The following is a 17,815-nucleotide window of genomic DNA, read 5'->3' as shown; positions in this document are numbered from 1 at the left end:
AAGCTATGGACTCTGCTGGGGATACAGTTTCCATACCTTGTCTGTCCCTCTCCTGTTACTACGGACTCCTGCCTCTGAAACTTCCTTTCCTTTAACATGAAGTTCCACTACATGGAGTAGTTCATTGGGAAAGATAATATAGGTTGAACCTCTCTCGTCTGGCACCCTTGGGACTGGACTGGTACTGGATGAGAGAATTGCTGGACCATGGGAGATTAACGTTGTCTAGCACATTAGCAATATTTCCACTGCTTACTGGGCTCTAAGAAGACATTTGGGGTAAATTACAGCTAAATAACATCACAGAACACAGAGAGGCAGGACTGATTGCTGTAAACAAACTTTATGGGACCATGGGAAACTTGGCCACACCCATGATAAGTGGTCCTTCGTCTAACTAAAATCATGCTGGATTATGGCTGTTGCCAGACAAAAGAGTGTCAGATTAGAGAGCTTCAACCTGTACAGCCTTTGTCTGTTTTACCTCAGGCAGATTTCCTGCTGGTAGCATGAGGGATGGTACCCATGGCTCTCCAGTATTCCCTGCCTTGCCCCCTCTGCCCCATCTACAGTATGAAGGGCCTTCTTGGGATGGGGCTGAAATAGGGTAGAAAAATGATGTTACAGATTCTCTGCCTCTGCATGGAAAAATGGAGGTGGTTATGTTCCCCACTGTTGATATAAAGTGTTCCTTGAGAACATTAGCCAGAGACTTTATAAGGATGAATATGTAGCCGTTTATACTTTTACCTCATGTCTGGTCAGGAATGGTGTAAACCTAAAAACTGGCTTCAGTGCCAGGTGGAGACATTCCATCACTGTGGCTGTGGACAGAAAATGGCTAAAATGAGATAACAGTAGTAAAGTGAGCTCAGTGACCGCATCGCAATTAAAATAGGGCAGACATTGTCTGGGCTTGTTGGGAAGAGGAGATGAGGTCAGAGACTGCTTGAAAAAGGTGGGCAGTGGTCAGCTTTGTAGCACTGACTCACCCTCCAAGAATGTGAGGTCTGAAGGGTATAAAGGTGCAAGCTCTCTGCAGGGAAGCCTCTTTATTCTAGGCAGCAAGCAAGGCAGAAGCTACACTCTCTGTCCTAGTGGAAGCCGATATCACGTTGGGTTAGGGCCTGCTGTGGGCGTTCTGCTACAGGTTGAACCTCTCTTGTCCGGCACCCTCAGAACCTGACCAATGCCAGACGTGAGAATTTGCTGGATGACAGGAGGTCAGTATTGTCTAGCACATTACCAGCACTTTCACTACTTTCAGGGGGCTCTTAGAAGACATTTAGGGGTAAATTAGAGCTAAATAATGGCACAGAACACTGACAAGCAAGACTGGTGGCTGTAAACAAACTTCATGGGACTACAGAGAACTTGGTCACACTCATGATAACTGGCCTTCCAGCTACCTAAAATCATGCCGGATTATGGACGTGGCTGGATGAGAACGTTCCGGATTAGAGAGACTCAACCTGTAGGCACTCCGCTAAAAGGAGGGATGGGAAGGATTATTTTCCGGCACCACCAGGTTGGCTGTGGTGGAATGAGGTTTGTTCACCTTCCCCACAGCAGGTGTGGGGGAGAACCTCTTTTGATATGAACAGCAGGGGTAGGCTATATGTTGTAACTAATTTTGTAAGCATTGAGGCAGATGTCTAGTGCAGGTACCATATAGGGAAGCCTCCAGTGACTAGATAAAGTATTTAAAAGGAGGTGCTGGGTAAAGGAACAGGATGGGAGAGGGAAGCCAGGTACTCCTGTGACTGATATGGCAGGGATCCAAGCCTCCTCTGCCCTCTCATGCTGTTCGCATATCTCACCATAACCCTCTTATGAGGGTGGTAGATGGTAAACTCCAAACTGTGGGTTGGCTGAGGGGACCTGGATGTAAATGAAATGGGGGAGGGACAGCCCCAGGTTATGATTTGGATAACCCTGGACTTGCCTGCACTGTACACTTTACCTGCCAGGCAGTCCCAGACATCTAAATAATAAAGTTGCGGCCTAATTAAAATCCATACCAACTGTCTCCTGTCCTTTCAGTAACCCCAGGCAATACAGACCTTGTCTTTGCTGCCCAAAAAAGCCTTGTTTTTCAACCTGGGGGTAATTAATATCCATGAGTTCAAGAGATTCAAAGCACAGTGAAGACAAGGTACTTTAGCATTACCCTGATGTCAACTCATTGACATCTACCCCACAGGGGTATAGGAGGACCTTAGTGAGTTTTCCTCAAGGTAGAATCAAAGCATCTTTTCTACATTGAGTTTTTACCTCAGGATAGCTCACGTATGGGGTGTCCAGGGAGGGGTAGCACCTCTGGTGTGGGGGACTTGTTGTGTCTCTTCGGGGCAGTTGGTGCACCTTTGGTTCCCACCTGGCACCCAGCTCTCACATGTGGCTCCAAGAAGCTGTAGCATGCAGCGGCCACACCCCGATAAACCGCTTCAACAGGCGGGCTAAACCAGGTGAAGGTAACCAGCAGGTCTGAAACCTGTGGTGAGATAGGGAATTGCCTATCCCAGCATGCAAAGTCAGCCGCGGCGGACTGGACAGATGAGATCAACAGCAAGATCCAATGACCAGGAAGGCGGTTCTGCTATGCTCTGTGGAGAGCGAAGGGCATGACAAGGCACCAAAGATGGCATGGCCATCCACTGCAGCCTAAGAAGTCCCAGCTGTGATGACTTTTCGTATCAGTGGAACCAGGCTTCTGAGGTCGAGAGAGTGGAACTGCCCCTGTGCAACTGCTTTTCCACTTTAAACATTCTCCCGCACAGGTTCTTTGCACATTCTCATCACTTCTGTCTACCTCAAAGTCCTACAGCGATGGCGGAGGGTTGAAGCGACAGGTGAAGGTGAGCACTGGGAGTCATAGCTCCAAACCTTCATATAGGCGACCTGTGGACTTTGGTCGCTTGACTCTGACCCCGGGACAACAGAGGAGTTTGGCAGCATCCCAGGTGACTGAGCAGGCCTTTTTAGGAATAGCACTGCTCACCCTCAAAATGAGGGAGGGGACTAGAAAAGGTGTCCCAAAAATTGCTCATCCCAACCAAATTGGCCAGCATGCTTCAGCTGGCAGTTTTACCCTCACAGTGGTCAAAACAGTGAAAAGAAAGATAATATTTGCAGCATGGAACGTTCGCACCCTCTTGGACAGGGAGAACGCTATGAGACCTGACAGAAGAATCGCCCTTGTAGCAAGAGAACTGGCATGTTATAACATTGACATAGCTGCCCTGAGCGAGACCAGGCTGGCAGAGGAAGGATCCATCTGCGAACCAAAAGGAGGTTACACCTTCTTCTGAAAAGGCAGGCCAGAAAATTAAGACAGAATCCATGGAGTGGAACTTGCCATGAAGACATCACTTCTGCACCAGCTTCCTGACCTACCAGCTTGCATCAGTGAGCGTCTGATCAAGCTCCGCTTCACCCTCAACACCTCTCACCACGTTACAGTCATCAGCACTTATGCCCCCACACTGTCTAGCAGCAACGAAGCAAAAGAAAGTTTCTGTGAGGACCTTGACCATCTTGTGAAAGCAACTCCTCCTAGTGACAAGCTTCTCCTGTTGGGTGACTTCAATGCCAGGGTCGGCAAGGACTGTAGAACCTGGAAAGGGGTGCTGGGGAATCATGGTGTTGGTAACATGAATGCCAATGGCTGCCTTCTGCTGAGCTTGTGTGCAGAAAATGACCTGATGATTACCAACACTCTCTTTAGGCAAGCCGATAAATACAAGACCACATGGATGCACCTGAGATCAAAACAGTGGCACCTGATTGACTGTGTCATCAGCCACAGGCGGGACATTCGAGATGTTAAGATCACCAGGGCCATGCGGGGAGCTGAGTGCTGGACTGATCATAGACTCGTCAGATCAGTCCTTATGCTGCACATCACACCACTGCACCTCAAGAAGCTCAAGGTTGTCAGACCCTCCTTCAACATCGGGAAGCTGCAACATACTGGTCATTGTGAGAAATTCACAGCCTGCCTTGACGAAGTGCTGATGTCCCATGGACCTCTGACTGGAGACCCAACACAAAAGTGGGACCAGTCAGCGAAGTCTACACTAGTACTGCAAAAGAGAGTTCACCAAGACTGGTTCGATGAAAATGACGAAACCATCGTGAAGAACTTAGAGGAAAAACAGAACGCATTTCTGCTATGGCAAAACCATCAGTCCTCAATCTCCAAACGTGATCGTTTCATACACCTTCTGAGCCAGGTGCAAACGGCACTTCACAAAATGCAAGATGAGTGGTAGGAGAGTAAAGCTGATGAAGTCCAATAATGCTCTGACACCAAGAACTCCAAGATGTTCTGCAGTGCTATCAAAGCTATATATGGACCTTCAAAGCCAAGTACTACACCTCTCCTGTCTGCAGATGGCATGACCCTTCTGAGGGAGAAGAACAGCATCAACAATAGGTGGAGAAAGCACCTCAGCAACCTTCTCAACAGACCCTTCATTGTGGACCCTGTGGCCCTAGACCAGATCCCTCAGAAACCCACAATAGACAGTCTTGACCTGCCCCCTACAATGGATGAGGTCAAAAAGACAATCAGCCAGACCAGCTCTGGCAAAGCCCCTGGGATGGACGGTATCCCTGCTGAAATTTTCAAAGCGGCAGGACCAGTGTCACTTGAAGCCTTTCACAACATCTTGATCAGCATCTGGGAAGAAGAAGACATGCCCAAAGACTTTAAGGATGCCACAATCATCTTGCTCTTCAAGAACAAGGGCAAGAAAGATGACTGTGGAAATTACCAGGGCATCTCCCTTCTCGGTACTGCTGGGAAGATCTTGGCTCAAGTCATCCTCAACTGTCTAATCACCAGCCTCTTAGAAGAGAACCAACCAGAGGCATAGTGTGGTTTTCGCCCAGGCCGCAGCACCATTGACATGATCTTTGCTGTTCGTCAGGTACAGGAAAAGTGCATAGAGCAGAACTTGGATCTGTACGCTGCCTTTATAGACCTGTTTGATGCTGTCAACAGAGAAGCCCTGTGGATTATCCTGTCAAAACTTGGCTGTCCGAGAAGATTCGTTAACCTCATACGCCTGTTCCATGATGACATGACTGGCTTTGTTCTTTCAAATGGCAAGTCCTCAGATCTATTTGAGTTATTCAATGGTGTGAAGCAAGGGTGTGTGCTGACCCCCATGTTATTCAATCTCTTTTTCATGTGTGTCCTCAGCCACGCAGTTAGGGACCTGGACCATGGAGTCTACATAAAATACAGACTTGATGGGTCACTTTTCGACCTTCATCATCTGAATGCTAAAACCAAGGTGCTTGAGAGGCTCATTCTTGAAGCCCTTTTTGCTGATGACTGTCCACTTATGGCACACAAGGAATCTGATCTCCAGCTCATTGTCAACAAGTTTGCTGATGTCACTCGCCTCTTTGGTTTGATCATCAGCCTAGGAAAGACCAAGGTACTGTTTCAACCTGCTCCAGGATCTGCTGCTCTCCCCGCTTCAATCTTTATTGAAGGAACAGAGTTAAAAACAGTAGAGGAGTTCAAGTACCTTGGCAGTGTGATAGCCAATGATGGCTCCCTTGACAAAGAAATCAATGCCAGAATCTGCCAGGCCAGCTGGGCACTAGGACATCTGAAAGCGCAAGTGCTGAATCAGCACAATATCCGACAGTCCACTAAACTGAAAGCGTACAAGGCTGTAGTCCTGACCAGTCTCCTGTATGGATGTGAAACCTGGACCTTGTACAGAAAACATATAAAACTACCGGAGCCCTTCCACACACGCAGCCTGAGGTCAACACTGCACATTCGATGGCAGGACAGAGTTACGAAGCTAGAAGTCCTGGACAGAGCAGGAACCACGAGCATCGAAGCCATGATTCTGAAAGCCCAGCTTTGCTGGACAGGGCATGTCATACGAATGGAGGAGTCAAGAATCCCTAAGCAACTCCTCTATGGTGAACTCTCCCAGGGCAAAGGAATCAAGGTAGGCCTCACAAGAGATATGAAGACTGCATGAAGGCCAACATTGCTCATGCTGGTTTAAAACCAGATCAGCTAGAGCAGCATGCAAAGGACCGAACAGGTTGGCGTGCTCTCGTATGACACACGTATGACAACTTTGAAGAGCAGTGACGCATATGCCTCATTTATGCTCATGAGAGGGAAAAAAGCAACAGCAGCAGCCGCACCAAGAGATCCAGGACAATTCCCTTGCCCCCACTGTGAACACCCATGCTGTTCAAAGCTTGGACTCCTCAGCCACATGTGAGTCCACAACTGATGAGCCTGTGCAAGCTCAAGACGTCATCATTGGACACGACGGACTAGCTGCAAGCTCACATATGTTAGTCACCCAGAAGTAAAAACGCCCAACATTTTTAGCAAGCCAAACCCATCTGATGACAGATGTTGTGGGCTGTATCCGGTGCTTGGTGCATACCCAGAACACCCAATGAATGCAGAAGGTGCTCTGGGTTTGCTACAGAATCAGGATGTAAAGTTTTCAAAACGTGTAATTTCCAGATTACTTGATGAAACCAAAGATAGCTTACCGTATTTTGTAGAGAAGTGCTTATTATATTTCTCCTCGTTTTGCACAATTCCAGCTAGCACAATTGCACAAGTTTGAGGGTATATCTACACTTATTGGGAAATCAACAGTCAATCTCTGTACTCCTATTATCACAAGGAGTAAGGGAGTTCCTCTCTCACTGAGGACAGCCAGATAAGTTGATCCTAGATAAGTTGATTTTAGCTACACAATTGTCATAGCTGGAATTGAGTATCAAGGATCAACGTTCAGGTCTAGTGTAGACCTGCCCTAAGTTTGCATATTCCTTTTACAGAATGGCTGTGCAGATTACCAGTGACAGTAGAAATAAAATGTGACATGCAAAATAAAAGAACATAATAATCCAACACGTGGTTTACTCTTTTTACCTGCTGTATGAATGAGGGAAGTGGGAATACGTATCCATGGTTTGCAGTAGCCCAATTTTTCAAACTGAAAGGGATTTAAAATAAGAGATTAAGAACAAAGTATTCATGCTAAATCAATGAGTATCAGCACAACAAGAGTATGTGGAAATAATTCATTACAAATATCATTACTAATTAAATATTAATCACAAATTATAAATCTGAACTCTCTCCCAAATTAAGCTATTACTATTTTTTTAAAACGTTTCAGATTAACAACCCCATGAGTGACAACACAGTCAGAAGGCACAGGCAGGGATCTTTATTTTAAAACAGAAGACAAGACGTGTGCATGTTCTATATCTTGAGTACAGTCCTGATGTGTATTGTATTGAGGTTAATGGGTCATCTCATCCAGCCCCCAGCACTGAGGCAGAACTGAGGGTATTTCTACACTTGGAGAGTTTTTGCACTGTCAGTTTTACTGGTGATAGAGAACTGGTAAAAGGTCATATTCTCTAGATCTTTAATAATTTTTGTTGCTCTCCTCTATACTTTCTTCAGTTTGTCCACACCTTTCCCCAGAGTGCAGTGCCCAGAACAGGAGACACTACTTCAGCTGAGGCCTTATCCGTATTCAGTAGAGTGGAAGAATTACTTGTTGAGTTTTGTTTACAATACCCCTGCTAATACAAGCCAGAGTTATACATATATTTTTTGTTTTGCATCAGTGTTACATTGACTCACTTAGTTTGTGATCCATTATAATTCACAGGACTCCTCCCAATTTGTGCAAGTAATTATGCCTTCCTATATGTAGTACTTTGCATTTGTCATTACTGAATATCTCTGTTGAAATCAGAGAACTTTTCCAGTTTATCAAGTTCATTTTGAACTCCTATCAGTGTTCCCTGTATGCTGAGCCCCTGGGTGGCTAAACAGGAGAGCATCAGGTACTAGCCAGCTATTAGCAAAGTTCCCACAGCCACCCATAGCGGGTAGCACGTTTCTATCGGCAGTGCATATCCGGTGATGCACATAACAAAATGTATTCTGCCCGCGGAGGGAAAAATTAGAGGGGATAGTAACTTTAATCGTGTTCTCCAAAACACTTGTAGCCCCTTCCAGCTTGGTATTATATACAAAATGTGTAAGTATCATCTCTATGCAATTATTCAGCTTATTTATGAAGACGACAACTTGTTTGCCTTTCTAGATTGATTGTGAACCATTGATAATTACCCTGAATATGCTTTTCCAGCCAATTGTACATCCACCTTATAGAAGGTCCATCTAGGTCAGTGATAATCAGACTAAGGGTACGTCTATATTTACTGGGAGAGCAACATGGTAAGGGTCATCTTCTGGGTTTTGATTTCGCAAGCCTTGTGGGAACGTGCAAAATCGTTCTATCAAGGCTTAACAGTTGACCTTGGCACTCCTCATTCTCACGAGGAGAAAAGAGGGTCAATGAGAGATTGTCTCCCATTGACCTCCCTCTGTGAGGACGGCCAGATAAGTTAACCTTAGATATGCCGATTCCAGCTATGCAATTGTCATATCTGGAATTGAATATCTAGGACCAACTTTCAGTTCTAGGGTAGACCTGGCCTAAGGCTTGCAAACTGCAAGTAACTAACGTGTCTTCTGCAGGTCATTGCAGCATACAATATTAAAATACTATATAGTTCAATTATTAACCAATCAGGATGCTTTAACTCTGTTATTAATCAATTGTAGTTGATTAAAAATTGTAGTTAAAAAACTCGGTCAGTCATTTTTGCTCTAAGACTATTTATTATACTATATTGTATATTGTGATGCAGCCAGAGAGTAGCAAAAGAGATACACCCTGTAAACTAATTAATGCTTGGCTCCCTGTGGACTAGGCAAGGCTACTACAGGTTAGTAGAAACATTTGTAGCCAACTAAGGCTCTTCCAGGAACCTAATACCGCCCTGCTTCAGGCAGACAGGGTGGAGTGAGAAAGGAGAGAGAACTGGTGCTTCGAGGTGTGTTGCTCAGACTGGAAAGACCAGAGAATTGGAGGAAGAGACACCCTGCCTCAGCAGAGTGGGGAGACTCTCTTCCCCAGTATCAAGGACTAAGGGCAAACCTACCGGGGGAAAGCGGAGAGGGTAAAAACACCACAGGGGCAGAGGGGGACTGGGGCATGAGCTGAGCTCACAGTGCCCAAGAATAGGGGAAAGGGGGGCCACCTTGACCCAGCTCACCAAGAGGAAGGATGAGATTCACTACAATAATGCGATATATTTGCCACTATGTACATATTACAGGTTGAACATCTCTCATCCAGCACGCTTGGGATCTGACTGGTGCTGGGCAAGAGAATTTGCTGGACCACGGAGGTCAATATTGTCTAGCACATTACCAAACTTTCACTGCCTACTTGGCTCTTAAAGACATTTAGGGGTAAATTAGAGCTAAATAACGGCACAGAACACTGAGAGCCAGGATCGGTGACTTTAAACAAACTTCATGGGATTGCAGGAAACTTGGCCACACCCATAATAAGTGGTCATCCGACTAACTAAAATCAGGCCGGATTATGGATATTGTTGGACCGGAGAGTTCTGGATTAGCAAGGTTGCTTTAACCTCTAATAACGTTCTTACAGCAAAAATGACTGACCTATATATAGTAAATGGAACAATGAATTAATATTAATTAATATTACTGTGGGTCTTTGAGGTGAGGACAAGTCTGTGCTCACGAAAGCTCATGCTCAAAACTTTTCTGTTAGTCTATAAGGTGCCACAGGACCCTTCGTTGCTGTTACAGATCCAGACTAACATGGTTACCCCTCCGATACTTGATTTGCTAAATTGACTGCTAATTTGACTCCTGAACGACTGAGGTTTAAGACATATTTTTCTAGTTTTTAAAGGGCCATGTCATATAAAACAGTATTCAAAGCCTTAGGAAAGTCAAAATGTATCAGATACAGTGTTTTTTCTGTTTAAAAAAAAAAAAAGAGCCAGTACTCAGCTGCTCCCCAACGTGGGACTCAACCCCCATCCCTCAGCTGGGGTCTCTGCAGCTAGGGCTGCCAGCAGGGCTTCATGCCACAGCCATCTTCCCACCTCGGGGCTGTTGGGGACCCTTCACCAACCTTCCTGCTAAGGTTGCTGGTGGGGCTCAGTGCCCCCGCCGGCTCCCAGCTGTGGGGCTGACAGGGTCCCCCGCCACCCAACCAGGGATCCGCAGCTGGGGCTGTCAAGGTGCCAGTACTCCATACCAGCATGTACAGGCACAAAAGAAAAACACTGATCAGGTATATTTCTTAAATATAACAAAGCTTTTGACATCACTTCTTCAGGTAATTACTATGGTATTGGCTTTATTTTGCTGACACAGTCTTTTTAGATTAGGTGTGTGCTCAAGTTCTTTGCATTGTATAAGAACTAAATGTGTATAGTACATACAAATGTAGCTTTCCATTCAGAAAAGAGGACGTTGTCGCCATCATGTATGAAATACACCTGACCACTCTGTTAAAGAGGCAGAGAAAAGACAGATTAGAAACATAATAATGTGCATGGATGACATATTTTACTGAATGTCTTTATTCATTTTGTAATGAACAGTAACACACATAAGCAAATAAACACAAATACATGCAGATCAACAAGCAACCTCCATTGGAATTAATTCTGATCCTTAGGTAAGTTTCATGCATCTTTAAATTCAGTAAAGTTACCGGAGTTAGTCATGATTTATCATACTTGTGTATTAAAATGGGCAGATTCAGATTCATTATGTTTAGGACTTCTACTACTATTAATACAGGCAACCTTATTATCACAACACTGAGGTTTTTCTTTGTATTGTTGCAGGGGTCAAAATCACAGTAGACATGATGAATTCCCAGAGCCGGAAATACTGACAAGTTAGTTAACACAACTTCTCAATGCCGTGTTCTCTTTTGCCATCTGTTCACTTCCTGCATTAAAAAAATAGCGTGTTCTTTAATTTTACCTTTGGACCATTGTTTATATTAGAAGAGTGTGATGGGGTTCAGGGGTCCCCATGCACTGCACCCCATCCACTGGCAGGAGTGACTCTAACTCAGCAGGTACAACAGGAAGTTTATTAGGCAACAGATGCCCAGTTTCTCACAGAAGCATCAGTACAGCAGAGACAGTCATTCCAACCCATCCTGGGGAGAGGAGCCCAAGGGGTGCCCCTCTGGGGTGTAGCTTCCCCCCTCCTCCGCCTGGTTGCCTTTCCAGCTCCTTCTCCCCGCCAGCCTCTAACTGCTGCCTCCGATTCAAAACCAGCTCGGCTCCACCCTCCTCTTTGTTCAAGGCTGAGGTGCTACCTGCCAGCCTAGGTTATAGCCATCCTTACCTGCTGGGAGCTGCTCTGCTTGTCTCACACATGCACTCCCCCCACTCCACACAGAAGCATTAATCACTAACTAAGATGTCCTATGGATTTATATTAGAACTCTCTGTATGCAGTTCATAACAGACTGAATATTTCATTTTGTGAGATGAAATTTACCAGATATCATCTCAGAAGAACATTTGAACAAATACACTTCTGATGTTCTCAATGAAGAGTGAAAAATAAATTTTCCCACATTTGAAGTGGTTTGGGGCTCTCACCTGAACCAGAGCATGGACTGGGCTGGTGGGTCCCTGCCTTTCAAGAGTTGCAGGGCATACTCCAGTTTAAATGGGCAATAGTAGGAAGGAGTTACTGGCTGCACTGGGAAGTGAGGTTGATGCCTGGAGCTGTGGCATGAGTGAGTACAGAAATGGTCTGGCTACTCTGGAAGCAATGATTCATATCCCACTCCTGTTTAGATCTGGGAACTCACATGAGGCTTCAAAAAACTGGACATCATCCTCCCACCACCAAGCTGCAGATATTACTGACTGTGACTACATCTGAAAAGGGAGGTGACGGGGGCTGGTAGGAAGTGACCCAGGTCAGAACACTGTGGACTGGGAGGGCCTAGATCCTTCTCCCTTGCTTCCATTCCACTGTTGTGACAGAAGAGGGCAGAGGCTCAGGCCCACCAGGACCCTTTCCAGAACAAGCAGACTACGAAAGAACCGTGTTGTCACTGATTGACCTCTAGGCAAGCTGGCAATTGGACTGCATGAAAATATTACAGCTTTCTACCCTCCCTCCAGCAAATTCATCACTGACATGATATGGAGTAAAAAAAAACCCTGAAATTTCCCAGGGAAATAGCCCACAGTGGGGAGCTGTGCATGTTAGTCTGAACACTAGATTGGATTTAACTAAGTTATTTAGGTGTGAAAGGTTTCAGGGAGGAATATTCCTTTTTAGCCATACGACTATGTCCAGTCTCTCAAATCCTACCAGAACAGCTTTGCAGAATTACCAGACATCTGCTAGCCAGCCCAGGAAAACATCTACTACTTCATACTTAAACACCAACACACGGTCAAGTCCTGTGGGTTTGAACCCAGTTCTCCAGTGGCAGCTCGCAGACAGCAGCTGGGACCAGAGTCCATGAAATCAATTGAAGCACAAGCCCGCCCCTTATTCTGACAGAGGTCCAAGGCTCCTTGTTGGCTGTAGCCCCTATTTAAGCTGGAGGAGGAAACAAGAAATTGTTTGCACAAGTGAGCTTCACCCTGCCATAGGCCACTGGTATGGTGTTTATCTGCTTGTGCCTTCTGATCTTGACTTCCGAGTAGCCTGACTTGGCTTGGTTCTTGATCTCTGTCCTCCTGTTTATCTATAGATTCTGATCTCATGGCTTTCCAACACTCCTTGATTCCTGGTCATTGGACTCTCTGCCTGTACCCACTGCTAAGCTCTCAGCCAAGCTGTCCATCCCAACCCTGACATACACAGGCCTCCTCCTTCCTTGCCCATAGAATCACACACATACCAGATGTCAAGGCTATTCCCCACTCTGACACTCCAAGTGCAGAAGGTGGAGGCCTGCAAGAGACCTTAAAAATGCCTTGTTTCTATAGGCTTCTGCTTAAAAGCTTCCCTAGGTCACAAATTTGCTGAGCCTGGGCAGTGGCTACCACCACTGAAGTGAGAAAAACCCTGTGTAAAACCCAGGAAGACACACTTGGGATATCTCTCTGACAGGTAACCCCAGGTCTTAGGCGAGAGTTTGAAAACAAAGAGGAAGAAATTAAGCTTCAGTCTGACAGTTGACCTTTTAGTCTTAGGGATGCAGATACACAGACCTTCTCTAGGCCACAGGAATCAAATAAAGGCCTTAAAAAAGGTGACTTACTAACAAAAGATATACGTGATAAAGCATACTAGGTTGCTAGCTGGTACAGAGCAACAAAAACAACAAAGGTAGGTGAAAACACAGATAATTACTTCTCTGGAATTCAGTTTAAAAGTTACAGTGTACAGGGGGGTTCATCAACCAGCCTGAGAAGTCCCGCATCAAACCCAAAATAAAAAATAACCTGACCGCGTCTGACTAAACATTTCATTTCTACTTACATATCTGTATGCCCAGATCTCCTTGAGGCCTGGATATTTACTGAATCCCTTAAGCCTGCTTAGGCTTAACCATCTCTGTGTCTCTCTCCTTTGCACATGTAGTACTTTTGAGAATGTAGCAGACCAACCTTTAGATACACAGTTTGATTTGAAATATGCAGAAAGTGACCCATATTTTAAAACTGTATCTAACTGGATCAGATGTTTGAATTGTTTACTTACTGCTATATAATCCTTTTCAGGGGTGAGAGCTTCAGCTGCTAAGAGATGACCTTGTACAAGATTTGTTACATGAACCCAGTTCATCTGAGCTTTGGGATTTCCAAAGTTGAAGTTAAATAATCCGCTTTGGATATTCGTCTGGGGAAACAGAGAGCATATGCAAAAGACCAAAAAGTGAAAAGAATTTTTAAAAGTACAATAGAAGCTGGAATCTTGCCAAACAGTGGGGCCATTGGCTGACTAAGGCACTAAAGGAGCACTTGAGGAAGACAAGCCCTTCATGGAGAGGTTAAACATATTCTCTATGTCAGTCTTCACTGCAGAGGAGGTGAGGGACAGTCCCACACCTGAACCACTCTTTTTAGGTGAGAATTCTGAGGATTTCTCCCAAATTGAGGTAACAATAGATGAAGTTTTGGAACAAATTGATAAATTAAACAGTAATAAGTCAGCAGGACCAGATGAAATTCACTCAAGAGTTCTGCAGCAATGTTCTCTCTAATCTTTTCCATCTATGTGCAAAATAAATTTTACGTGGACAGAGGCATGTGTGAATATGCACCACCAGTAGAAACAAAAACATAACTGTGAGCACACTGCTAATCAGCTGGGCGACATTTGAATCTCTCCTGAGTGGCTGCACAAGTGCACAGCTTACGGGGAACACTGTTCTGCAGTATCCTAACTGTGGAATAATGTATTATTTAAATCAGCTTCTGTAGAAGATGACATGGAGATTGCTAATCTGATGGTAATTTCTTAAAAAAGGGCCAGAGGCATCCCTGGAAATTACAGACTAGTCAGCCTAACTAGAGAATCAGGCAAAATAGATTGAAGCTGACTGCTGGGGCTGGAGAACAGGGCCTGGATCAGTGACTATATTCACATTCTATATGCGACTGGAAGAATCTTTGTACAAAATATGCCTTAGAACATAAGAACATAAGAACGGCCATACTGGGTCAGACCAAAGGTCCATCCAGCCCAGTATCCTGTCTGCCAACAGTGGCCAATGCCATGTGCCCCAGAGAAGGAGAACAGAAGACAATGATCAAGTGATTTATCTCCTGCCATCCATCTCCTGCCCTTGTTCTGAAGGCTAGGGTACCATACTTTATCCCTGGCTAATAGCCATTTATGGACCTAACCTGCAAAAATTTATTGAGCTCTTTTTTAAACCCTAATAGAGTCCTGGCCTTCACAGCCTCCTCGGGCAAGGAGTTCCACAGGTTGACTGTGCGCTGTGTGAAGAAAAATTTCCTTTTATTAGTTTTGAACCTACTACCCATCAGTTTCGTCTGGTGTCCCCTAGTTCTTGTATTATGGGAAAAGGTAAATAATTTTTCTGTATTCACTTTCTCCACACCATTCATGATTTTATATACCTCTATCATATCACCCCTCAGTCGCCTCTTTACCAGACTGAAAAGTCCCAGGCTCTCTAGCCTCTCCCCATATGGGACCTGTTCCAAACCCCTAATCATCTTAGTCGCCCTTTTCTGAACCTTTTCTAATGCCAATATATCTTTTTTGAGGTGAGGAGACCACATCTGCACGCAGTACTCAAGATGTGGGCGTACCATAGTTTTATATAGGGGAAGTATGATATCTTTTGTCTTATTATCGATCCCTTTTTTAATAATTCCTAACATCCTATTTGCTTTACTAACTGCCGCTGCACACTACGTGGATGTCTTCAGAGAACTATCCACTATAACTCCAAGATCCCTTTCCTGATCTGTCGTAGCTAAATTTGACCCCATCATGTTGTACGTGTAATTTGGGTTATTTTTTCCAATGTGCATTACCTTACACTTACCCACATTAAATTTCATTTGCCATTTTGCTGCCCAATCACTCAGTTTGCTGAGATCTTTTTGTAGTTCTTCACAATCCCTTTTGGTTTTGACTGTCCTGAACAACTTGGTGTCATCTGCAAACTTTGCCACCTCACTGCTTACCTCATTTTCTAGATCATTGATGAACAAGTTGAACAGGATCGGTCCCAGGACTGACCCCTGGGGAACACCACTAGTTACCCCCCCTCCATTGTGAAAATTTACCATTTATTCCAACCCTTATATATAACTATGGTACGCCCACATCTTGAGTACTGCGTGCAGATGTGGTCTCCTCACCTCAAAAAAGATATATTGGCATTAGAAAAGGTTCAGAAAAGGGCGACTAAGATGATTAGGGGCTTGGAAAGGGTCCCATATGGGGAGAGGCTAGAGAGACTGGGACTTTTCAGTTTGGAAAAAAGGCGATTGAGGGGCGATATGATAGAGGTATATAAAATCATGAATGGTGTGGAGAAAGTGAATATAGAAAAATTATTTACCTTTTCCCATAATACAAGAACTAGGGGACACCAAATGAAATTGATGGGTAGTAGGTTCAAAACTAATAAAAGGAAATTTTTCTTCACACAGCGCAGTCAACCTGTGGAACTCCTTGCCCGAGGAGGCTGTGAAGGCCAGGACTCTATTAGGGTTTAAAAAAGAGCTTGATAAATTTTTGCAGGTTAGGTCCATAAATGGCTATTAGCCAGGGATAAAGTATGGTACCCTAGCCTTCAGAACAAGGGCAGGAGATGGATGGCAGGAGATAAATCACTTGATCATTGTCTTCTGTTCTCCTTCTCTGGGGCACTTGGCCACCGTCGGCAGATGGGATGCTGGGCTCGATGGACCTTTGGTCTGACCCAGTATGGCCATTCTTATGTTCTAACCCTTTGTTTTCTGTCTTTTAACCAATTCCCGATCCATGAAAGGATCTTTCCTCCTATCCCATGACCGCCTAATTTACATAAAAGCCTTTGGTGTGGGACCGTGTCAAAGGCTTTCTGGAAATCTAGGTATATTATGTCCACTGGGTGCCCCTTGTCCGTATGTTTATTAACCCCTTCAAAGAATTCTAATAGATTAGTTAGACACGACTTCCCTCTGCAGAAACCATGCTGATTTTTGCCCAACAATTTGTGCTCTTCTACGTGCCTTGCAATTTTATTCTTTACTATTGTTTCTAGTAATTTGCCTGGTACTGATGTTAGACTTATCGGTCTATAATTGCCAGGGTCTCCTCTGGAGCCTTTTTTAAATATTGGTGTTATATTGGCCGTCTTCCAGTCATTGGAATTCGTGCCTTGTAAGTTTTCACACAAAAATTAACAATTAACTGGCTGATAATCTGGTGAAAAGTATATAGTAATATTATATACAAAGCTATGTCCATGCTGAAATTCCTACATAGTGTACTTTGCGTGAAACATCACAACCATATACAAATGAGGGACATGGGGTTTAGCAAAGTGTAGCTTTGTGGGCCAGGTCATCACAGAGGTTATCAGGTAATCTGGCATGTGGCTAAACGAGTTTCTCAAAAACAAAGAAGAAAGCGATACCAACTTTGTCATCAAAGTGGACGGGCAAGCACCCGTCCAGTGGCCATTCTTCAGCAAAGCAGCACGGGCCAGAACAGATCGCTCTGTGCTATAGCGAATGGCATGGAATCTTTCTTCACAAGATTCCATGACTCCAACCCCACCATGGGAACATACTCCCCCAATTTCTGACTGCAATGCCTTGTACTTGCACTCTTAAAACCTCTCTCTCTGTATTTAAAGAAACCTTCTTTTCATTCTTTAATCCAACCTAACCCAGTGTTGTCTTTAAACCCAACATGCTAGCCACACCTTGCACCTAAGCTCTCACAAGCTAAGAATGGAGATAACCTCATGGAGAGGTGTGCAAATACACAAGGCACATGGCAGAGATGCTAGATTTTACCATGGTATCCAACACGCTATCCAGTAGCCACATGTGGCTATTTGGCCAGTAGGGTGTGGCCAGTCGGCTTGAAAAATAGATATATTTTCAGAATGGTGTGGCTAGTTTGCTAGAGCACTAGCCACAGTAGTAACTGCTGCTTCAGAACTGGTTGGACACCCTGACTTTAAACTGAATTGTGGTAACTCCATTTAAAGTAGCAAATGATTATACTCTGATAGGGACAATGAGCATCCCATACCTGGACTCTCCAGGAGAGTGCTGGACAGTGCAAGAACACATGCTTTTTGGGTAATATGTGGGATTGGACTGTACTGGTGTCACCCTGCAAGTACTAGCCACAGCTGGTGGAAGCCAGAGCGTGACTAGTGTGAGCTGGCAGGGTTTGGCTGTATCCATTCATGGTGTT

At 44.7% G+C, this 17,815-nt stretch overlaps 1 pseudogene; it reads right to left on the bottom strand.

Annotated features, from left to right (window-relative positions):
• The window catches only part of LOC142021859 (putative short-chain dehydrogenase/reductase family 42E member 2), a 41,944-nt pseudogene that overhangs the window by 3,346 nt on the left and 20,783 nt on the right, over window positions 1–17,815 (bottom strand).

Source organism: Carettochelys insculpta, chromosome 16 (genome assembly GCF_033958435.1).
Source record: "Carettochelys insculpta isolate YL-2023 chromosome 16, ASM3395843v1, whole genome shotgun sequence".
NCBI lineage: Eukaryota > Metazoa > Chordata > Testudines > Carettochelyidae > Carettochelys > Carettochelys insculpta.
The sequence above is the reverse complement of the archived record's forward strand: the minus strand, read 5'-3'. Positions and strand labels throughout refer to the sequence as shown.